The sequence below is a fragment of the Dipteris shenzhenensis genome, chromosome 13 (genome assembly GCF_047967505.1).
Source record: "Dipteris shenzhenensis isolate YYH24624 ecotype China chromosome 13, Dip_SZ_1.0, whole genome shotgun sequence".
Classification (NCBI taxonomy): Eukaryota; Viridiplantae; Streptophyta; class Polypodiopsida; order Gleicheniales; family Dipteridaceae; genus Dipteris; species Dipteris shenzhenensis.
Window position 1 is genome coordinate 17,013,156 of NC_141608.1, and position 20,974 is coordinate 17,034,129.

A 20,974-nucleotide genomic window follows, 5' to 3' on the forward strand; every position below is an offset into this window, starting at 1 on the left:
ACATTGCATAGCTCGACACTTGGCATCTCTGCCGTGCTTTGCACAGCCCAGTCTCTAGCCTTTGTCACCTGATCACTTATCATTGCACAGCATTCTGCTGCAACTTTGCCACCTGTCACTGGGCACGCACCCATGCATATCATTAAAATCAAAGGTTGGCTTGGAGAGACCACCACGCTGGTTCTTTGCATAATTATTAGATGCAATCTATCATTCTGAACACTGCCATACTAGCACAATCTCTAGCTTGACCATCTGTTATCGTGTAGCCTTTTTCCGCATCTTTGCTCGCAGCCCATGCAAATTAGAGGTTGGCTTTGAGAGACCACCATGCTCGTTTTTGGTGTAATAATGAGATAAAATCTATCATTTTGAGCATTGCCTCAATGCAGTCTCTGGCTTGATGACCTATCATTGCCCAGAATTCAAGGTTGTCTTGGAGAGACCACCACATTGGTTCTTGGAGTTATAGCTCTGTTACCTATTTTTACATATTACAAGAGGAGGTCTATGATGATCAGTGCACTGGCAAATAGAAGGACATCTATGAAAGCCACCGTGCTGGTTCTTGGAGTTATATATTTGTGTAGCAATGAAATTGTATTCTGTTGTGCAACCAAGCAAAATGCAATTGACGATATGGCCCTTGAGGGGTCCCCTTTAGGGGCAAGGGCCATATCGACATGCCATTTCTATCTAGTGGCATCCTGGATATTGTATAATGCACATCAATATGGCCCTTGCCCCTAGAGGGGACCCCTCAAGGGCTATATCGTCAATTGCATTTTTTGAAAGTTTAACTGTATTTTTATAGAAGTATCTCCATGCAACCACAACAGTGGGGTTGTTGGAGTTATTTAGTGCTATTTTGGTCATAAACCAAGTAAATTGTAGTCCTTCTTTCTTGGTATTTTATTCCTTGTTGCAGTAAATATAAATGAGGAAAAAAGTACAATTTATCGAGTGAAAATTGAGCAAAGGAGTTTACAGTGTACATCTATGTCCAATAATGGGTTATATAAAAATTATCAACTTATACCAAGCAAAAATTGAACACAGGATCTTTCATTTATAAAAACTCGGCAATTGATGAGAGCCTTAAAGGCCAAAAGATTACAAGTAGCGGCTATAACCATTCAAATACAAATATAAAAATTAACAATAGTGCATATTGAGAGCCTCAAATTGAACAAAAAGAGATTACATAAATGCCTTAGAGACCAAAAAATTACATCCAGTGAGCCAAAAGATCGTTGAGAGCCCAAAAGATTACATCCAGCCACCATTGCTGAGAACCTCATCTAAGTAAGAGGGAATTTGTACAACTCAGTTTTTTGCCAGTCTAGCTTATTGCATTAAAAATTTTTAGGGAGCCAAAGGAGGATATGATGGAGAGGCCGAAGACCATGCACATTGCTAGGACTCAGATTACGGACCCCCAAGCAAGTCGAGAGTACTCTAGTCTGAAAACAGTGAGGGCTTCATCGACATCTAGGGGGAATCCATACAACATAACCATAAAGAGGCCCTCTGTGAGCATGTTATCTACGGTGATGACATTCAGATGTGGGGGGAATTGTGGGAACGAAGGGTCTCCAATAGAGCTAGCATTTCTACTCTAGGTGAGTGCAATGCAATCACCTTATATGAGAAGGCAAATATTATTGGGATCATACAACATCAAGGGGGGGTGGTAGTAGGCATGTTCAAGATGAGTGGGTGAGCAGCAAATGAGCAAGGGAGAAGATGCAGTGATGAGAGTTGGAGGAGGGAGCATGGAGAAAAGTAGAGTAGGGCCAGAAAAGAGCTAGAGGAGGGGTGTGGAGCAAAGTAGTAGACTCTGTGGAGCGAAGTAGCATGGGTAGATGAGAGCAACATAGTATAATGCCAAATGCCATGGATTTTATATATATTATAAAGTTTGAGCCACTGTAGTCACTGGAGCTTGAGTTTCCATCCATATTAATGTTGACATATTGAGCTCCACTGATGATATGCCAGGGTGACCGTTGTACATTTATGTCACCGACTTGTTAGCTGCAAATGTGGTTGGTACACCACCCATGAATAATAGCTAGATGACAGCTATCTTTATGTACTCTAATTAGTCGCTCAGTTAGTATGCCACCTAGGTTAGCTGAGTTTGGTTTGAGACCCACATATAGGGTTCACCTATTCCTTTTGTACTCCGAGAGAGTTCTTTTGGCTTTCACAACTAAGAAGGGGAAAATTGTTTTCAGCCTCCACCTTTGTGTGTATTCCCCCATTGTGTATGTGAGAAAGCTGCAAGTGAGACTCCTTACTTCTCTCCCACTCTCTTCACATGGTAACAGAGCTCAGTTCGTGGTAAGGAGCTCAAGAAAGCAAACCAAGTTCGTAGTGTCTTGGTAAAAGGATTAGTGTTGCTTTCCTTTTTCGAGTTTGGGAGCAAATCTCTGCAAGTAGCATAGCCGAAAAGTGCAAGAGTGCACTGTCTCAAATTGGGACACCCTTCGTGGTGTGGCAAGAGGGCAGTATATGCTGCAGGAATGGATGAAGCCCTTGGTGACATTATTTTTTTGATTCGAGGCCCATTTTGGTGGCAGAAGTTTTTCACAGGCACTTAGAAAAGTGCCCTATTTTTGCTGTGCGACCACTGTTCCGCAGGTCGGTGAAAAGTAGTTGCAGAAATTGCATCGTATGCCCATGCGTAGAGATATTGAGACTGACAGAATCATTCTTATTGCTTGTTGATGCAAAATCATCACTAGGAAGTGACTCTGTGGTCAAATACCACTTTCGACAATTTTGCAAAATTTCCCTTATGAGGCAGAAGTTGTGTTTTTTGCAATGACAGAATATTTTTGCAGTGTTCTGTAATGGCGTCTGATACTCTTTCCCAAATACTCACTGAAAATCTTGACAAGAACAACTTCCAAGCATGGAAGTTTAGAATGACAAATTTCCTTAAGGGAAAAGGCTATTGGGAGTTCATTACTGGAGCTTAACAAGAACCAGTTATTCCTATTGTTCCCAATCAAGAGGAGTTGTAGGCATTTAAAGGATGGCATGAGAGAGCTAGAAAAGTTATGTACTGGCTGTCTATCAATATTTCAGATTCTATGATTGTGCATATTCAGGATGCAAGCACACCAAAGGAGGCATGGGATACTTTGATAAAAATGTATAGCACAAATATGCAAGCCAAGAAAATGCAGCTGGGAGTTGCATAATGTGCAGAGAGAAAATATGAACATCAATGACTACCACATGAAGGTGAAGAAGATTGTAGATGTACTTGCTTCCATTGGGTCACCAGTGGAAGATAATGATTTAGTTACTGTGACCTTGAATTGTCTAGGAAAGGGTTATGCACAATTCCGAACATCCATTGCTCTTCGTGAAAAATTTCCTGATTTTGAGGAGTTGATTACTCTTCTAATTTCTTAAGAGCAGAGAAATGGTGGTGCATCTTCTTCAGGAGGAACTTCAAAGGAAGTTGTCTTCTACTCAAATGCTGGAAGAGGTAGTGGCAAAGGTAGAGTAGGCCGATTTGGAGCCTGTGGCAGAAATCAAAATATGCAACAAATTCAAGAAAACCAGTCCTATGGAGGAGGACGTCGTAATTTTAAAGGCCAGGGGAGCCAAAGAGGTCTTAGTGGATGGTAGAGAGGCCAAAATTCAAAGAGAAATGTTGAATTCTACTACTGTGGTAAAATGGGTCATATGGCTAAAGACTCCTATAAAAAGCAGAATGACATCATGAATGGGAAATTGCAGCAAGGCAATTATGCATCCTCTAGTAGATAGGGTGATGACATAAATGAGCATTTGTTTATGGTACAACACATGACCAATTCTATGACAAGTGCAGAAGAAAGCAACGATGTGTGGTATGTTGACTCAGGTGCGTCAAACCACATGACAGGTCATGCAAAATGGATGCAGGATGCAAGAAAAAGATAAAGACGAGGATTTGTGGAGATTGGTGATGATACTGCACATCCTATTATGCAGATTGGTAAAATTTCTTTTTCTATGTAGGATGGGAAAGAGAAATACTTGTCTAATGTATTTCATGTCTCGAATATCACCAAGAACCTAGTTTTTATTGGTCAAATGGTTGAGCAGGGCTTGCATGTCAGATTTAATCCTCATGGATGCTTTGTTGAGAATATGAAAAATAAAGGTCGCTTGATAGAAAAAGGGAAGAAGAAGGGCAAGATGTTTACATTGGATGCAGACATGCTTGAATTGAGTGCAACAATGTTTGCACATGGGACCGATGTAGTTGCAGATATTGATATCTGGCCTCGGGGGGGTCACTATGTATAAACTCTCTATATGATGTGCGTTCAAGGCCTATATTTAAAATCCTTTATCTGTAAAATTTTTCATTAATAAAATGTACCACTTTTCTATACAAATCTGTAAATTTTTTCCAAAACTATTTTAAATAGTCCCTTATGTATATTTATTTTTGTAAATTTTAGGACTAAAAAATATCCTTCTTTTGAACTCACGTGATAGGGTTACATATGATGAGTGACCCCCCCGAGTATCTGGCATAAATGCATTGGTCATGTTAATGTACAACGATTTAAATTAATGCAGGTCCAAAACATTGGTGCAGAAAAGTTTGGGTGTATTTTATGAAAAAGAAAAGTGAAGTGTTTGGCATTTCAAAGCTTTTAAAGCTATGGTTGAAAAAGAAACAGGCCTGTGAATAAAATGCCTAAGGTTAGATGGACGGGGAGAGTACCTCTCAAATGAGTTTGCAAGGTTCCCGCAGGAGCATGGCATAAAGCAACAATGCTCATGCAGTCATACCCCATAGCAAAATGGACTTGCAGAAAGGAAAAACAGCATATTGGAGAGGTATCTCATGCCATGCTCAACGAAAAAGACCTGCCAGATTATTATTGGGTTGAAGCAATTGCTACAGTAGTCTACATAATGAATAGGATTCCCACTATAGCAATACATGGCATGATGCCAGAGGAGAGGTATACTGGTAGGAAACCAGTTATTTCTCATTTGAAAGTTTTTGTTTGCATTGCCTCTATTCACGTGCCAGATGAGTTGAGATCCCAGCTGGATCCAAAAGTTGAGAAGTGCATCTTTATTGGTTATTCTCTGCAACAGAAAGGGTATAGATGCTATAACCCTTCTACTTGTAAGTTTACAGTGCATAGAGATGTTGTTTTTTATGAGATGAGTAGCTGGTATAAACCAGTAAATGTGATTGACGATGTGGATGCACAAAATGGTAACACTACACAGAATTCACAGCGGCAATCTCAAAATATTAGTGGACCTGTAGTGTCCTCGAGCAGTGGTTCACCTACTTTGCCATGGATAGGCAGATTGAGAATAGGAGGATCTCCTCAAAGCAATGCGGATAGTGATATGCAAGTATCACAAAAAGGAAAAGAGAAAGTAGATCAGCCCATGTTTGATGTGAATGCAGGTCAGTCTTATGTGGATGGTGAATCCAGTGGCTCAGAACAAAGCCTTGATGATGAGTTGGGTATACCTTCTATTGTTACACTTGGAGTAAGGAAGACAAGGGATGTTTTGAGAGCACCTAGTAATGAGCCTATTTTTCGCAAGTGTGCCAGAGTTAAGTATCCTATGGATAGGCTGAAATATGATGGATTTATAGCCATTCACTATGCCTATATGGTCAAACTGATACATGAACCAAAACCCACTTCTTTTGAGCAAGCCATGGGAAAAGAAAAATGGGAGAAAGCCATGGATGAAGAAATGGATGCCTTGGAAGCAAATGCTACATGTGAAGTGGTGCCTTTGCCTAAAGACAAGAATGCAATTAGTTGCAAGTGGGTTTATAAGGTGAAGCACAATGCAGGTGGTTCTGTGAATAGATACAAGGAAAGATTAGTTGTCAAGGGGTATGCATAGACATATGGCATTGATTATAAAGAAACATTCAGTCCGGTTGCAAGGATGGTAGCCGTAAGAGCATTCATTGCTATGGCTACATCAAAGGGATGGTATTTACATCAGATGGATGTAAAGAATGCCTTCTTGCATGGTGATTTACAAGAAGAGGTCTATATGGAGCAGCCACCAGGTTATGTTCATGCTGTTCATCTTGAGTTTGTTTGTGGGTTGAAGAAGGCCTTGTATGGCTTGAAGCAAGCACCCAGAGCATGGTCTGACAAGATAGGATAGTATCTTGTCACTATTGGCTTTCAGATTTCCAATGCAAATTTCTCACTTTATGTGAGAAAAACAGAAGAAGGCATTATGCTGCTTGTCATTTATGTTGATGATTTGATCATCACAGGTGATAGTGATGAAGATATCCTCCATGTGAAAATGCTATTGAAGCAGAAGTTTGAGATGAAGGATTTGGGAGAGCTGCGTTATTTCTTGGGAATTGAGGGGATTAGATCCACAAGTGGGATATGGCTCTTGCAAAGGCAGTATGGATTGGACATGCTATCCAAATATGAGATGGCAGGCTGTAAGCCTATTTTAGTTCCTTTGGAGCAGAATGTCAAGCTAAGCACAGATGCAGGTGAGCTTCTGGAAGACCCTACTATGTACAGATGCATAGTAGGAAGTTTGATTTATATGACTATTACCAGTGAGCTATGCCGTTGGGTTGGTAAGTCAGTTTATGCAGGCTCCAAGGAAACCACATTTGGATGCATCTAAACGCATACTGAGGTATATGAAGTCCACATTACAGTATGGACTATTTTATGAGACTAAGATTCAGATACAATTGCATGGATACACTGATGCTGATTGATGGGTTGGTAGTATTTCTGATAGACGATCTACCAGTGGATATGTATTCTCTTTTGGGAGTGCTGCAGTCACTTAGAGCAGCAAGAAATAGCCTACAGTTGCCTTGTCGAGCATAGAGGCTGAGTACAGGGGTGCAGCAATGGCTGCATGTGAGGCAGCTTCATTGCATAATCTACTTTATGATATGCATCAGTCTACAGATGGGCCAGTTGTCATTTATTGTGACAACATGAGCAGTATACACTTGGCAAATAACCCAGTCTATCATGCTAGAACAAAGCACATTGAGGTGCATTATTACTATGTGTGGGAGAAGATCCAATAGGTTTTATTGATCTAGTTTATGTAAGCACAGAGGATCAGGTAGCTGACATATTCACGAAGGCATTGGGTGTAGAGAAGCTGCACAAGTTCAGAGACCTGCTTGGTGTGCAGGAATTGGGATTGAGCTCAAGGGGGAGTGTTGAGATATCGATCTTAACTCGTGATACGCCAAGGTGACCATTGTGCATTTATGTCACTGACTAATTAGCTGCAGATGTGGTTGGTACACCGGCCATGAATAATAGCTAGATGATAGCTATCTTTATGTACTCTAGTTAGTGGCTCAATTAGTATGCCACCTAGGTTAGCTGAGTTTGGTTTGAGACCCACATATAGGTTTCACCTATTCCTTCTGTACTCAGAGAGAGTTCTTTTGGCTTTCACAACTAAGAAGAGGAAAATTGTTTTCAGCCTCCACCTTTATGTGTATTCCCCCATTGTGTATGTGAGAAAGCTAGAAGTGAGACTCCTTACTTCCCTCCCACTCTCTTCACAATTAATTGTAGGCCATTGTGGTGGAATCCCCCACATGGGTTGGTAATCATGAAGAAGACACCATGCAGTGCCACTTCAGTGGCTAGTAATTAACTGCTAGCCCAGTGGAATCCTAGCCATGATAGACGTGGCTGATGAGAGTCACCACCACCACTGGCCAATAATTCTCACAAAGGTAATCATGAATCTCTAATCACTCATTACCATGTCTAATCACTCATTATCATGAACTCTAGTTCTCTACTGAGCATACTAGCCTGATGATTGGTAACTTTTACTGCACTCGTAGTGATCATGCATGCTAAAACAGAGTGGTGGGTGAGTAGTGGCATAGTGGAATCGTTGCCACATTAGACGTGGCTGATGACAGGCTGTTGAGATATCAAGCTCTACCCCCGATATATCTCCTGGATGACTATCATTTATGTCACCGCCTATGTTAGTTGTACTCGTGGTGTAGTTAGACTACCACGTATGCTTTTGGTTTGGGTTCACATATGAACCATGTATTCTAGGTTTTGACATATAGGGTATTTCCCTCTTCTATTGTATTGTTGTTGTGTGCAAAAGTGAAGAAAGGCTTCACCCTCCAACCTTGTGTCCTCTCTTTTTTGTGTGTTGTGAAGAAAGCTGAACTTGAGTCTCCTATCCCTCTCCCTTATTCTTTACATGGTATTAGAGCCTTGTTCGTGGTAAGGAGCTCAAGAAAGCAAGCCAAGTTTGTGGTGTCCTGGTAAGAGGACCAGTGTTGCTTTCCTATTTCGAGTTTGGGAGCAAATCTCTGCAGGTAGCACAGCCAGAAGTGCAGGAGTGCACTGTTTCAGATTGAGAGGCCCTTCGCGGTGTGGCGAGAGTGCAGTATATGCTGCGGGAAAGGGCAAAGCCCTTGGTGACTTTATTTTTTCGATTTGAGGCCGTTTCGGGGCCCGTTTTGAGGGCGGCAGTTCTTCGCAGGTACTTTGAAAAAGGCCCTATTTTTCGCTGTGCGACCACTGCGCGGCTAGTCGGTGGAAAGGTGCCACAGAAATTGCATCGTATGCCTGTGTGCAGAGATATTTGGAGTTACAGATTCATGCCTGTTGCCTGTTGATGCAAAATCGTCACTAGGAAGTGACTGTGTGGTGAAATACCACTTTCGTCAGTGTTGCAGATCTGCCCCTGTGAGGCTTTTCGCAGAAGTTTTGCTATTTGCCCTTGTGAGGCATTTGTTGTGTTTACAGGTTGCTGTTGCAATTCGTGATTTGTAAAATGTCTGAGAATCTGTCTACCATTGTCAGTGAGAAGCTTGACAAGAACAACTTCCAAGCATGGAAGTTCAGGATGACAAACTTCCTTATGGGAAAGGGAGTTTGGGATTACATCAGTGGTGAAACTGCAGAACCAGTTTTGGGTGCTGCTCCCACTCCTGCTGAATTGAAGGCCTTTAAAGAATGGCATGAAAAAGCCAGAAAATGCCTGTATTGGCTGTCTGTTAGCATTTCAGATTCTATGATTGTGCATATACAGCATGTAGAGACGCCTAAGGAGGCATGGGATACATTGGTGAAGCTGTATAGCACAAATACCAAAGCACGAAAGATGCAGCTAAAGCAGGAGTTGCACAATGTGCAAAGGAAAAATCTGAATATAAATGAGTATTCCTTGAAGGTGAAAGGCCTTGCAGATTCTCTTGCCTCCATTGGAGCACCTGTTGATGATGAGGACTTAGTATCCGTGACCTTGAATGGTCTTGGGAAAGATTATGCACAGTTTTGGACATCCATTGGAGTCCGTGAAACATTTCCTGATTTTCAGGAACTTATTGCTCTCTTGCTGATTGAAGAGCAAAGGAATGGTGGTTCAGCCACCTCAACTTCTCAAGAGGCTACTTTCTACTCGAATACAGGTAGAGGCAGAGGTAGAGGAAGAGGCCGTTTTGGTGGCCGTGCAGGAAATCAGAACCAACAGCAACAACAGGAAAACCAGTCCTATGGAGGAGGACGTGGTAGTTCTAGAGGTAGGGGGAGCCAAAGAGGCCGTGGTTCATGGCAAAGGAACCAGCAAGTAAATAGCAGCACAGAATGCTATTATTGTGGAAAGCCTGGACACAAGGAGAATACATGCTATAAAAAACAGAATGACATCAAAAGTGGGAAGTTGCAGCAAAGCAACTATGCATCATCAAGTGGGCATGGTGACGACAGAAATGAGCACCTTTTTGTGATGCAGCATATGGTTAACTCCATGTCAGGAGATGCTGCAGCTTGCAATGATGTTTGGTATGTTGATTCAGGTGCCTCTAACCACATGACCAGTCATGGTGAGTGGTTTCATGATGTTAGAAATTTGGATAAGCCAGGTTATGTTGAAACAGGTGATGATACTGCGCACCCAATTACGCAGGTTGGTAAAGTGCCATTGGCTATGCAGGATGGCAAAACGAAGTACTTGGCAGATGTACTTCATGTTCCAAAAATCACTAAGAACCTAGGCCAGATGGTTGAGCAAGGTCTGCAGGTTAGATTTAATCCTGATGGATGCTTTGTTGAGGACTTGAAAAATAAGTGCCGCTTGGTTGCGAAAGGCAACAAAAATGGTAGAATGTTCACCTTGGATTTTGATATGCTTGAGGTGAAAGCTGCTATGTTTGCGCATGGGAGAGGTGTCATTGCAGATATTGAGATATGGCACAAGCGCATTGGGCACGTGAATATACAAAGGCTGAAATCTATGCAAACAAAAAACATTGTTGCAGGTTTGCCTAAATTCAGAGTTGAGGGAATGCAAAAGGTATGTGAAGCATGCCAAATGGGTAAGCAGGCCAGACAGGCATTTCCCAAAAATGCTAAGGTGAGTAGAAGACCTTTGGAAGTGATCCATTCAGATGTTTGGACAACCAAAACTGCTTCTATTGGTGGATGCCATTATTATGTGACGTTTATTGATGACTACACTAAGAAGGTGTGGATTTATTTTATGAAGCACAAAAGTGAAGTGTTCAGCCATTTCAAGGCTTTTAAGGCCATGGTTGAAAAAGAGAAAGGTGTGCATATTAAAGTGCTAAGATCTGATGGAGGGGGAGAGTACTTTTCAGAAAAATTTTGTGAATATCTGAAAGAACAGGGAATTCAAAGGAAGTACTCATGCAGGTCTACCCCTCAGCAGAATGGGGTTGCAGAAAGGAAGAACAGGCATATTGCAGAAGTAGGACGGGCGATCCTAAATGAGAAAAACATGCCTGATTATTTTTGGGCTGAAGCAGTAGCAACTGCTGTTTATATTATGAATAGAACCCCCACTGCAGCTGTCCATGGCATGACGCCTGAAGAAATGTATACAGGCCAAAAACCAGATATTTCTCACTTGAAGGTATTTGGTTGCATAGCTTATGTTCATGTTCCTGATGAGAAGAGAACAAAAGGCAGAAAAATGCATCTTTATTGGATATGCTCTGCACCAGAAAGGGTATCGCTGTTATAACCCTTCCACCCGCAAAATGCAAGTGAGCAGAGATGTTGTTTTTGATGAAATGAGCAGCTGGTATGCACCAACTGTTATGGTAGGAGATGCAGATGCAGGAAATGGGAATGCTGCAATAAATGCAAAGCAGCAATCTCAAGCCTTGAGTGGACCCAGAGAGTCCTCTACTAGTGGATCTAATGCATGGACAGGGAGATTGAGATCTAGTGAATCGTCACATGGCAGTCCTGATAGTGTTGTGCAGGTATCACATAAGGGAAAAGAAAAAGTGGACCATGCTCCAGTGTTTGATGTGTCTGCTGGTAGCTCTCATGTTGATGGAGAGTCAAGTGGCTCTGAAATGAGCCTTGATGAGGAACTTGGGATTCCTTCTGTTGTTACACCTGGTGCAAGGAAAAGCAGGCATGATTTAAAGACTCCTGCAACTGATCCAGTTGTACGGAGGTCCACTCGTATTAAGTATCCAGTTGACAGGCTGAGATATGATGGGTATACAGCACATCACTATGCTTATATGGTCAAGGTTCTAGAGGAGCCAGAGCCCACATGTTTTGAGGATGCAGCAGGGCATAAAAATTGGGAAGCAGCTATGGATGAAGAGATGGCTGCCTTGGATGCAAACCACACTTGGGATTTGATGCCTTTGCCTCATGATAAGAAGGCTATTGGCTACAAGTGGGTTTACAAAGTAAAGCACAATGCTGATGGGTCTGTTAGCAGGTACAAGGCAAGATTGGTTGCCAAAGGTTTTGCGCAGACATATGGAATTGACTATGAGGAAACTTTCAGCCCAATTGCAAGGATGGCAACCGTGAGAGCAGTAATTGCTATGGCTGCTGCAAAGGGATGGTCTTTGCATCAGATGGATGTGAAAAATGCCTTCTTGCATGGTGATTTGCAGGAAGAGGTTTATATGATGCAGCCAGAAGGTTATGAGGATAATTCACACCCCGATTTTGTATGCAGGTTGCGCAAAGCCTTGTATGGCTTAAAACAGGTGCCGAGGGCATGGTCAGATAAGATAGGGCAATATCTTGTCACTATTGGATTTCAGATTTCCAATTCAGATTTTTCACTTTATGTGAAAGGGACAAACAGAGGGATTGTGCTTATAGTCATCTATGTTGATGACTTGATTATTACAGGTGATAGTGATGCAGACATTAATGAAGTGAAGCTGCTGTTGAAGCAGAAATTTGAGATGAAGGATTTGGGAGAGCTGTGTTACTTCTTGGGCATTGAGGTTATTAGATCCCCGAGTGGGATATGGCTATTGCAAAGGCAATACAGTTTGGACATGCTGTCCAAATATGGGATGACAGGCTGTAAGCCTATCTCTGTTCCATTGGAGCAGAATGTGAAGCTCAATGCAGAGACAGGTGAGCTTCTTGAAGATATTACTATGTACAGGCACATAGTAGGTAGCTTGATTTACATGACTATAACCAGACCAGATTTGAGCTATGCTGTGGGGTTGGTGAGTCAGTTTATGCAGGCACCGAGGAAGCCACATTTGGATGTGGCTAGGCGCATACTACGGTATGTGAAGTCCACATTGCATTATGGACTGTTTTATGAAGCTGGGTGTGCATTACAGGTACATGGATACACAGATGCTGACTAGGCTGGTAGTGTCTCAGACAGGAGATCTACTAGTGGTTTTATGTTTTCTCTTGGGAGTGCTGCCATCAGTTGGAGCAGCAAGAAGCAGCCAACAGTTGCCTTGTCGAGCACAGAGGCTGAGTATAGGGGTGCAGCAATGGCTGCATGTGAGGTAGCTTGGTTACGGAAGCTACTTGCAGATATGGGACAGTCAGTTCATGTAGCAGTTGTCATTCATTGTGACAACATTAGCAGCATCATGCTTGCTAATAACCCAGTTTATCATGCTAGAACGAAGCACATTGAGGTGCATTATCACTTTGTGAGAGAGAAGGTTCTAGCTGGTGAGATTGATCTTGTCTATGTCAGCACTGAGGAGCAGGTGGCTGATATTTTTACGAAGGCATTGGGTACCGAGAAGCTTCGCATATTTAGGAGCTTGCTTGGTGTACGTGAGATGGATTTGAGCTTGAGGGGGAGTGTTGAGATATCAAGCTCTACCCCCGATATATCTCCTGGATGACTATCATTTATGTCACCGCCTATGTTAGTTGTACTCGTGGTGTAGTTAGACTACCACGTATGTTTTTGGTTTGGGTTCACATATGAACCACGTATTCTAGGTTTTGACATATAGGGTATTTCCCTCTTCTATTGTATTGTTGTTGTGTGCAAAAGTGAAGAAAGGCTTCACCCTCCAACCTTGTGTCCTCTCTTTTTTGTGTGTTGTGAAGAAAGCTGAACTTGAGTCTCCTATCCCTCTCCCTTATTCTTTACACAGGCACCACCATGAGGCAGTAATTCCCACAAAAGTAAATCATGAAGCCTAATAACCTCTAATCCCTCATCACCATGCACTCTAGTACTCTCCTGACACATGCAAGTCCAGTGATTGGTAATTTACTACACCGGTAGTAATCATGTATGCAAGCCGGGTGGTGGTAAATGGAAGCTGAGTAATTGCAGGCCACTGCGGTGGTTGGTAATTAACTGCCAGCCCGATGGGTCTTAGCCGCCACCACAATATACATGTCTGGGAATATTAGATGCCACCACCTCTAATCATTCATTACCATGCAAGTCAATAATGCCACCTTGAATTATTCAAAATTCAGGCTGCCACTATAGTGGCTCTTACCTTAACAGTAGTTAGGCTACAACCACAGCAGTGGCTCTCACCTTGATAGTGTAGTTGGGCTACAAACCACTATTCCATTTCCTTCACCACTTCATCTTCTATCCCTCTTAAGCATTTCTTTCTCCCTTGCAATTGAACTGCAAACTCAATCTTTCACTATTCCATTTTCTTCACTGTTTAATCTTCTATCCCTCTCTACCAATTCTATCTCCCTTGCACTCTTCCTGCAACTTCTATCCCCTCTCGTAATGGACCCTGCACAGTCTTCCCTAACCCTCTGTAGTACAGTGCAAGATCCCATCCTCCCCTGATCTGGAAATCGTGACATATGGAAGCTCCTCTCTCGCTCTTCAAAAGCCCAATTCGCATGCTCTGCAAAACTTCACTAGCTTGGTACAAGAGGTGAACATGAAGGAGGGGCAACTAGTCTATGAAGGTCAGAAGATTACCATCAAAGAAAGTGTGATTGAAAATATTGTAGGAATTGGAGGCAGTTTTCAAGCACACTTTTTCTCAAAGCAGTGGAAGAGATAGGATATTCTAGACGTATACCCGAATGCTTAGATTAGTAAAGATGGTGGAGTCAAGATTTTGAGCTTACCAATAGACCTCCGAAATGTGCTCAAGAAGACCATTCACTTCTTTCCTGATATGAGAGGAACCTACAAGCTCTTGCAAGTTCAAGCAGTAGTAGATCAACTAAAAGGATGTGATGTATCTTTCTCAAGAGCAATCTCCAAGAGCGTGTTAACCAACCTGAATAATTGTGTGGATGGCAAATCCCAATTGTCATCTTAGGACACTAAAATTGCAATGCACCTTATGGCATCTACCCCCAAAGGGATTTTAAAGCAATATGATAGGTAGATGTCTCAGAAGGTGACTTTTCTACAAGAGAAAGCCACCAATGCAGAAAAGGCAACACAACTTGAGAAAAGTCTCAGGAAAGGTGCAAAATCCAAGGTAGAGGAGGCACAAGCAAGGACCTTGTAGGCACAAGAGGCCGCTACAAAATTGGTCAACATGGAAAGTCATAGAAGAGAAGAAGCAAAGAAGCACATGAAAGAGCTCCGAGATAGGCTCGAAGAAGTGAGAAATGATGGGGACATGGCAAACAAGGAGCTAGAAAACATGCAAAAGGATCTTGAAGATCAAAGAGCCGAAACGAAGGGTCTTTACAAATAGCTCTACAACATGCAAAACACATTGAACATTGAAAAAGACCAGAATGGAGGAGCTGAAAAGGGAGAATGCAAAAAGGTGATGCAAGAATTATGAGAGAGCTTCAAGGCCAGAAAGAATGGATAGGGTGGAGAAGACAATGAGGTAGCTCCCCAGGCCAGGAAGGATGCAAAGAGCAGCCAAGGTGGAGCAAGTTCCAGCCACTGTGGTGGAGCAGTTTGCAGCATCCATGGTGAGGGTTGTTTTTTCAAAACACTATTGGAAGTCCAAAGGGAAAGCTACAAGACCCTGCAAGAAGATCATGATAGATGTTTCCACAAGATTCCTGTGGCTTCTGACAGTTATGAAAAGAAGTCTGTCATCCAAAGAGATTTCCAAACTAGAGTGGAAGTCTTGGAAATGGACCATGAATATGTTTCTCAACAATTTATGTAGCTTCAATAGATGCTGAGGCATTCAGATGACGCTATTGCACATAGTGAGCAAAAAGTGGAAGAGATGAAGGAGAACATTTGCAGCCTTAAGATGAGGGAGGAAGGTATCAAGAAGCAACTTTGTCATGTACAGAGAAAGACAGTGGTATTGACGGCTGCAATAGTTAAATCGGATTCCTATTCTGCTATGCAACAGGGTCCAAAATGCATGGTCTGCCATACCCCCATCATAGATGACTACTCTATTCGATGGACTACATGCTACCACCCTATGCACGTTTTTTGCTTTGGAGTGTTTGTGCATACAAAATTTCTATGTAGAGAATGCCATTTGTCATTGCCCAGGTCATGGATAGATCAAATGTGATTGCCTGTTATAGCTATCTATGATGAGAAAGTAGATGCTGCAGCTCAATTTGCCATTTGGGCAAAAGATTTTAAAGACAAGGAGCTTAACCAAATTCCATACTACAAAACATAATGGAAATGATGCTTTCACTTTCAGGCTTCATAGATGTGGCTAAATGAAAGTATTCCAAGCAAATCCAGGTATAGCACTTAAAGAAAAGCTATAGCCATAGTTTTACTGAAGCTATTCAATAGTTTAGAACATCAAAAATGCTAAAGTAGCATCTAGTGTAGCATCAAACTCACAACATTGTCAAAACTGTCCAAAACAAAGACCAGAACTTGGAGGGTGCAATTCTCATAGCTCATAGCTCTATTCAAGGGGATTTTTATGCAAGAAGCAAGGCCTTATACCAGAGAAGAGCTACCAGTAAGGAGGGGCACAATGTTGTGCCAAGTCGCCATAGCCAGGCTTGAGAATACAGACTGGTTTTTTGTCATTTTCTCCTCCATCTCTTGTCCAAATGAGCTCATATTTTAGCAACAGCTTGACCTCAGTGTCGTCCAGCACGGGCTTAGAGGAATTTTTAGATAGGTAAGTACAAAGGCAGCATTGTGCAAAATCTTGTCAAAGAGTGTGAGTGTTGGCATTGCGCGTATAGTCAAAATTTCTCTGATTTCTTGTAGTTGGAAGTTTGCCCATATGTGAGGATGCACAACCATGAAAAAACACGGTCCTAGGTGTGTTATTCAAACAAGTACTTATCGGATGGGGGCTCCACTTTGCACGCAAGTCTTTTTCAACTACATTGAGGGGCGTGAAAAGTATTGTCACCATCGGATATGCTTTGCATGGTCGATCACGCATTATACACCATTTTTTCTCTAGTGATATGCACATCCATAAAAGAACACGCCCTTAGCTATGTTATCTGACCAAGTACTTATCGGATGGGTCTGCCTCTTTGAGAACATTTCAATACCACCTATAATGATGCATAAAGCGTGTTGTGCCCATCGGATATCCTTTGCATGGCCGATTGAGCATTAAATAGTATTGTTGCTCAAGTGTCATGCACATCCGTAAAAAAACACGCTGCTAGGTATGTTATCCGATCAAGCACTTATGGGATGGGAGTGCTACTTTGAATGTAAGTCAATTCCACCGATTTTAAGGTGTGTGCAAAGTATTGTTCCCATCGGATATGCTTTGCATCATCGATCAAGCATAAAACACCGTTTTTGCCTTAGTATCATGCACAACCATGAAAAAACACGGTCCTAGGGGTGTTAATCAAGCAAGTACTTATCGGATGGGGGCTCAACTTTGCATGCAAGTATGTTTCAACTACATTGAGTGCGTGCAAAGTATTGTCACCATCGGATATGCTTTGCATGGTCGATCACGCATTATACACCATTTTTTCCCTAGTGATATGCACATCCGCAAAAAAACATGCCCTTAGGTGTGTTATCTGACTAAGTACTTATCGGATGGGTGTGCCTCTTTGAGAACATTTCAATACCACCTAGGTTTGAGTGTAGGAAAAGTATTGTGCCCATCAGATATCCTTTGCATGGTCGATCGAGCATTAAATACTATTTTTGCTCTAGTGTCATGCACATTCACAAAAAAAACACGCTGCTAGGTATGTTATCTGATCAAGCACTTATGGGATGGGTGTGCCACTTTGCATGTAAGCCAATTCCATCTACTTGAAGGTGTGTGCAAAGTATTGTGCCCATCGGATATGCTTTGCATTGTCGATCAAGCATAAAACACCATTTTTGGCTTAGTGTCATGCATAGCCATGAAAAAACACGGTCCTAAGTGTGTTAATCAATCAAGTACTTATCGGATGGGGGATCAAGTTTGCACGCACGTCCGTTTCAGCTAGGTTGAGATGCATGCAAAGTATTGTCACCATCGGATATGCTCTACATGGTCGATTACGCATTATACAACATTTTTCCCTAGTGATATGCACATTCGCAAAAAAACACGCCCTTAGCTATGTTATCTAACCAAGTACTTATCGGATGGGTGTGCGTCTTTAACACGGTCCTAAGTGTGTTAATCAAACAAGTACTTATCGGATGGGGGATCCAGTTTGCACGCAAGTCCGTTTCAGCTAGGTTGAGATGCATGCAAAGTATTGTCACCATCAGATATGCTCTGCGTGGTCGATTACGCATTATACAACGTTTTTCCCTAGTGATATCCACATCCGCAAAAAAACACGCCCTTAGGTATGTTATCTAACCAAGTACTTATCAGATGGGTGTGCATCTTTAAGAACAATACCACCTAGGTTAAGCCGTAGGAAAAGTATTGTGCCCATCGGATATGCATTGCATGGTCGATCGACCATTAAATTCTATTTTTTCCTTAGTGTCATGCACATCCGTAAAAAAACACGTTGCTAGGTATGTTATCCGATCAAACACTTATGGGATGGGCATGCCACTTTGCATGTAAGTCAATTCCACCTAGTTGAAGGTGTGTGCAAGGTATTGTGCCCATCGTATATGCTTTGCTTTGTCGATCAAGCACAACCATATAAAAACACAGCCGCAGGTGTGTTAGTCAAACAAGTATGTATCGGATGGGGGCTCCACTTTGCACGCAAGTCCATTTCAACAACGTTGAGGTGTGTGACAAGTATTGTCACCATAGGATATGCTTTGCATGGTCGAGCACACATAATACACCATTTTTTCCCAAGTGATATGCACATCTGCAAAAAAACACGCCCTTAGGTGTGTTATCTAACCAAGTACTTATCATATGCGTGTCCCTCTATGAGAACATTCCAATACCTCCTAGTTTGAGGCATACGAAAAGTGTTGTGCCCATCGGATATCCTTTGTGTGATTGATCGAGCAATAAATACTATTTTTTCTCTAGTGTCATGCACATCCGTAAAAAAACACGCTGCTAGGTATGTTATCTGATCAAGCACTTATGGGATGGGAAGACCACTTTGCATGTAAGTCAATTTCACCTAGGTGAAGGTGTGTGCAAGGTATTGTGCCCATCAGATATGCTTTGCATTGTCGATCAAGCATAAAACAACGTTTTTTCCTTAGTGTCATGCACAACCATAAAAAAACACGGTCCTAGGTATGTTAATCAACTAAGTACTTATCGGATGGGGGCTCCACTTTGCACCTAAGCCCGTTTCAACTACGTTGAGATGCGCGCAAAGTATTGTTACCATCGGATATGATTTTCATGGTCGATCATGCATTAGACAACGTTTTTTCCCTAGTGATATGCACATCTGCAAAAAAACACGCCCTTAGGTGTGTTATCTGAGAAGTACTTATCGGATGGGTGTGCCTCTTTGAGAACATTTCAATACCACCTAGGTTGCAGTGTGGGAAAAGTACTGTGCCCATCGGATATCCTTTGCATGGTCGATCGAGCATTAAATACTATTTTTGCTCTAGTGTCATGCACATCCGTAAAAAAACACGCTGCTAGGTATGTTATCCGATCAAGCACTTATGGGATGGGTGTGCCACTTTGCATGTAAGTCAATTCCACCTAGTTGAAGGTGTGTGCAAAGTATTGTGCCCATCGGATATGCTTTGCATTGTCGATCAAGCATAAAACACCATTTTTGGCTTAGTGTCATGCACAACCATGAAAAAACACGGTCCTAATTGTGTTAATCAAACAAGTACTTATCGGATGGGGGCTGTTGTTTGTACACAAGTCCGTCTCAACTAGGTTGAGATGCTTGCAAAGGATTGTCTCCATCGGATATGCTCTGCATGGTTGATTACGCATTATACAACGTTTTTCCCATAGTGATATGCACATCTGTAAAAGAACACGTTGGTAGGTGTGTTATCCGATCAAGTACTTATGCGATGGGAATGCCACTTTGCATGTAAGTCAATTCCACCTAGTTGAAGGTGTGTGCAAATTATTGTGCCCATCGGATATTCTTTGCATTGTCGATCAAGCATAAAATACGTTTTTGCCTTTGTGTCATGCACAACCATATAAAAACACGGCCGTAGAAGTGTTATTCAAACAAGTACTTATCGGATGGGGGCTCCACTTTGCACGCAAGTCCGTTTCAACTACCTTGAGGTGTGTGCAAAGTATTGTCACCATCAGATATGCTTTGCATGGTCAATCATGCATTATATGCCATTATATGTCGATCAAGCATAAAACACCGTTTTTGCCTTAGTGTCGTGCACAACCATGAAAAAACATGGTCCTAGGGGTGTTAATCAAACAAGTATTTATCAGATGGGGGCTCCACTTTGCACACAAGTTTTTTTCAACTACATTGAGGTGTGTCCAAAGTATTGTCACCATCGGATATGCTTTGCATGGTCGATCATGCATTATACACCGTTTTTTCCCTAGTGATATGCACATCCGCAAAAAAACATGCCCTTAGGTGTGTTATCTGACCAAGTACTTATCGAATGGGTGTGCCTCTTTGAGAACATTTCAATAACACCTAGGTTTCCATGTAGGAAAAGTATTGTTTCCATCGGATATCCTTTGCATGGTCGATCGAGCATTAAATACTATTTTTGCTCTAGTGTCATGCACATCCGTAAAAAAAACACCGTGCTAGGTATGCTATTCAATCAAGCACTTATGGGATGGGTGTGCCACTTTGCATGTAAGTAAATTCCACCTAGTTGAAGGTGTGTGCAAAGTATTGTGCCCATCGGATATGCTTTGCATTGTCGATCAAGCATAAAACACCATTTTTTGCTTAGTGTCACGCACAACCATGAAAAAACACGGTCCTCAGTGTGTTAATCAAACATGTACTTATCGGATGGGGGATCCAGTTTGCATGCAAGTCCGTTTCAACTAGGCTGAGATGCATGCAAAGTATTTTCACCATCAGATATGCTCTGCATGGTCGATTACGCATTATACAATGTTTTTCCTGTAGTGATATGCACATCCGCAAAAACACACATCCTTAGGTATGTTATCTAACCAAGTACTTATCGGATGGGTGTGCCTCTTTAAGAACATTTCAATACCACCTAGGTTAAGGTGTAGGAAATGTATTGTGCCCATCGGATATGCGTTGCATGGTCGATCAAGCATTAAATACTATTTTTGCCTTAGTGTCATGTACATCCGTAAAAAAACACGCTGCTAGGGATGTTATCCGATCAAAATCTTATGGGATGGGCATGCCACTTTGCATGTAAATAAATTCCACCTAGTGGAAGTTGT